The sequence below is a fragment of the Oryza sativa genome, chromosome 10, assembly GCF_034140825.1.
Source record: "Oryza sativa Japonica Group chromosome 10, ASM3414082v1".
In the NCBI taxonomy this organism is placed as follows: Eukaryota; Viridiplantae; Streptophyta; class Magnoliopsida; order Poales; family Poaceae; genus Oryza; species Oryza sativa.
Window position 1 is genome coordinate 9,332,870 of NC_089044.1, and position 4,123 is coordinate 9,336,992.

Genomic DNA, 4,123 nt, shown 5'->3' on the forward strand with positions numbered 1-4,123 from the left:
CTAGCATCTCCTTTATGCTTTATTCAGTTTGGATGCTCTCTAGGACAGCATTGCGTCCAAATTTTAGACTAGTGTGGGCAGCAATTAGCTAGCAGCCATCCAGCCAGCTATGGCTATATATATGTATCCAACCTCCCTCGGGAAGGTATGGCTTTTGTGTTTTGTGAATGAAGAAAACCAGAAAATTGCCCCATCTCGAGTGCCATCCTCCTCTCAATGAGAGTAACCATTGAAATTCTAACACTCGAGTCGACCACTGCGACTCCTTGCAGTGCCGTCCGTCTGTCGCCAATACCTCCATCGTCACGCTGCCTCCGTCCCTCGACGCCGCCCTCGCCGTCCTCCCCCATGAGCTTCCTCCCTTCCCTCCGGCCTGTGCCCCCACGCCCACCACAAGCGCCGCCATCGATCCTCTGTCACTGCTGCCCCTGGAAATCCACTTTCGTGCCCTGTCCGTTCCTGATCCGCCACCATCTATCCTTCGTCATCAAGGGCGTCATCTCCCCTGAATCATCAAAGTTGTCGTACTCGTATCCCCGAAACAAGCAGCCCCAGCGGCCCAGCCCCGTCCATGCCGCCACCCCGGCCTTTGGCCTCTGACGCCGTCCATGCCACCTCCCTGACATCCTCGACGCTACCCTCACTGCTTCTGTCCCTCGATACCGCCCTGAGTCGACCGCGATCTAGACAGTGACGACGGAGGAACAGGTAAGATACTGCAAACTTATTGGTGCAGTGCCATGTTTGTGCATTTTTCTCCTTCCCTGTTGTGCTTGCAGATTCTGCACAGTGCCATAGCGTACATTAGTTCATTGTTTTTGTGTGAATCATATAGCCATCTTATTACATGTTTAATTGTTGAAACAGTAAACTTTCGAATATCCCATACCGCCGAAATAAATAAACTCCTGTCAGAAGATGGCTAAATACCCCCTTCCAATACTGAATCTAAAGTTCAATTCATGTGCTTCATTTCCATTTTAGCCTGAGATGCAGAGGTTTGCGAACAAAATGAACTCCTGCGATGAGATGATTAAATATGATCATTTTCCTCCAATACTGAATCAGTTCTACTGATGTGCTTCATTTCTACGTTAGCCTTGAGATGCAGAGGTTACTACCTTCCAAAACCTTATCTCTGCATATCCTTTAAAATAATATTTCTTCACCAAGGCTATGAACCACACTGTCAAAATAATATTGGTACAACGGTATCTTATTTTCTGCTACTCTTTTATACAGCAAAGGAAAGATCAGCACAAGTGTGAATATTATATTTGAGTTCTGAAAGTAACACTGAAATTGAGTTTTGCATCACAGTTCAGTCCTGAGGTTATTTCCCCAATCCATAAATATTGTATTACTTGTATCACTAGATGTGCAAATATTACTTTAATCACAGATTTTTCACCTTCCTTTTTTCTGCACTCTGAAATTGTTATTCAGGGGAAATTTAATTGAACAATAGCAGAAGAGGTGCGTAATCATGTGGAGACCCAGGAATCTTTAAAGTTTGTTTTTTTTTTTTTCACTTCTATCGTCCTTTAGTCTACTTATTAACCGATTGCTTGGTGAGTGTTTGATTTTATTGTCTCCATGATTCCTTGACCTGAATTAACATTATTTTGCTTTTACAAGAAAAGATAATTCTCTAGGTGACATATAAATGCCTATTATTCTACAAGTGTCTAACATGATATGAAATTACAACTAAAACTAACAGTGGCACTTGAAGATGCATGGGTATTGATTATCCGATGATATAGATGCATTGCAAAAGAATTACTCCTACCACCTCTGCCTTCTTTTAGAAGAAGAGTATACTTCCAATTCAGATTAATCCCTGCTGTTATTAGGGACAGCTTCAAATGCTTTATAAAAAAAATACATAGTGGTTGAACTACTGATTTTGAGATATACTCAAGCTAATATATATGGTGTGGCCATACTGTACTAATCAAGTTCGAACCGTGTTCCCATCATTGTCCTATTGATCGATCGAGTGGTAATATAGTTTTATATATTCTGTAATAAAATTGTGAAATCTTGGAGGCTAGAGATTCCAGAGCATGTGGGTTAGATATTGTCCTGCAGTTTCTGCAATTGTGTTAGTTATTTTGCTATCTGATTACTAATTTGATGCATGTGCAACAGGAGTGGCACTATACTCGTAGTTGTCATGCTTAGTTGGTTGCTGGTTACACATGCAGACCAATTATTTTCAAGTCATTTTGATTTGACCTCTGCTAAAATTTAGGTAAATTTAATCAATGTAATTAATTTCAAGTCTAACTTTACCCCCCAAAGCAGTGAAGGCACTTCACATTTGAGCTTGTTAGAAAGAACATTTCAGTATTTCACATTTCAGTTGACAAGACCATAACTGCCCCCCTAATTTTGATTGCAGTTTATGTCAAATGCTAAGTGCTCCTTTTGTGCAATTTGAATAGTTATATTATCTTTTTAATTTAGTTATCATGCCCTTTTCTCTTGTAAAGTCATCCAGGATTATTGGGGGACAGGAACATTCGGTTGTGGAACAATTATTGTGGAGGAGAAAGATTTCATTGCAGAGAATGTCACGTTTGACAACTCATCTCCCTAGGTGCTTAATTTTTACTTGTTCCTTTTTTTTTACCAAAACTTGTTCGTGTTCCATAGAGAGATGCCTGTGCAAGAGCGCACAAAGCTCATCTACCAATTGTGGTGCAGGGGTATGGGCAGATAGATGCAGTTTGAGTAACAACAGGTAGAAGTGCATTCTACAATTGCAGGTTCCTTGATTGGCAGGTATGCTCATTTATTCAACTCTTGGTTAAATCATTTCATTAGTTAAGATAATCATGGTTTAAAAGCGTCGCCTAGGAGACGCCTAGGCGTCTGAGCACCATCAGGGGGCAGAGCGTCCCCACCGCTTACCCTTCTACACGTCTTGGATCCTAATATCTCGTGAAATCAGGTAGATACGGGCAAGGTGGGGAGGGGGGTCAAGGGCGCATGCGCTGTAGGGAACGCATGCTGGGAAGGAAATCGCATGAGGATAGGATGGAAATCGCATGTGCGACGATTTAGGGAGAGGAAAGGGTGAAAGATGGAAAGAGAATAGAGAATAGGGGTGTGCCAATTTAGGGAGAGGGAAGGGTGAAAGATGGAAAGAGAGTAGAGAATAGGACGGGCAGAGATTGGAAACATGGGAAAGATGGAAAGAGAATAGGGGGAAAGATGGAAAGAGAAGAAGGGGGAAGATGGGAGACAACCAAGATCCATTAGACTGATGAGGTCCTTGCAGCGGTTACATGTGAACATGGTTGTACCAGTCTTATATAATTTCTGCAAGATTGAGAACCTTTAGTTATAAACATTAATGGGATGGCACCATTAATAGTAACAGCTACATTTTCTAGCCCAAAAGTCCCATCAGCCAAAAATGTAGATGTCCTCCAGTATATTCATGTGTGTTATTGGTCTGTAACATTATTTTGTTTGCTAAAAAGAGTTATTGGTAAATCTGTTTGATTTTATGATTTATAAAATGCTCTTACACACTGGTTGATAATATAAGTATGCCTATCTATTGTAGTTGTATTGTGCATGGATTCAGATTTTTATTAGCTTTTAATTCTATCAGTTGCTGCAGAGTGTCCGAAATTTTAAAAACCTAAACCTTGTTTCAGGTACAACACCTGGGATTGGTTTGAGATCGTGTGATTGATCTCATCAGCTCTGTACATACATTTCTTTCAATAGTGCAAATATTAACCACAACCATTCTTGAATTTTAATCACAAGCTCCAGTCTATTTTTCTCTTAAACAACAGGTTATTTTACACCTGAGTCTAGATGTCTATGATAAGAAGGTATTCCATGTTCTGATGGACTAATAATGTCTATTTCTTGCCACTTATTTTCAGGGAAGTATATAGCTGTTGGAAAAGATCACTGTTCTTTTATAGCTCATAAGCATTTTCTCGTTTGCTTTTATGCAGCTTAGGAGAAATAGAAGGCACCATGTCTCTGATATTTACCTTTTACTGGGCTCTAAGGATGATAAAATCCTGGAATGAGAGACATGGTATGATTTAGCTCTCTTGTACTTATGCACCTATGCATAGGTTCGTGTATC

At 40.5% G+C, this 4,123-nt stretch overlaps 1 long non-coding RNA gene across 1 annotated transcript; it reads left to right on the plus strand.

The window, feature by feature from the left end:
- The first annotated feature begins 485 nt into the window (after window positions 1–485).
- LOC112936620 (uncharacterized) lies at window positions 486–4,123 on the plus strand. Its single transcript, XR_003238911.2, has 4 exons — window positions 486–708; window positions 2,499–2,605; window positions 2,713–2,790; window positions 3,987–4,123. It is a non-coding gene; the product is annotated as an uncharacterized lncRNA (long non-coding RNA).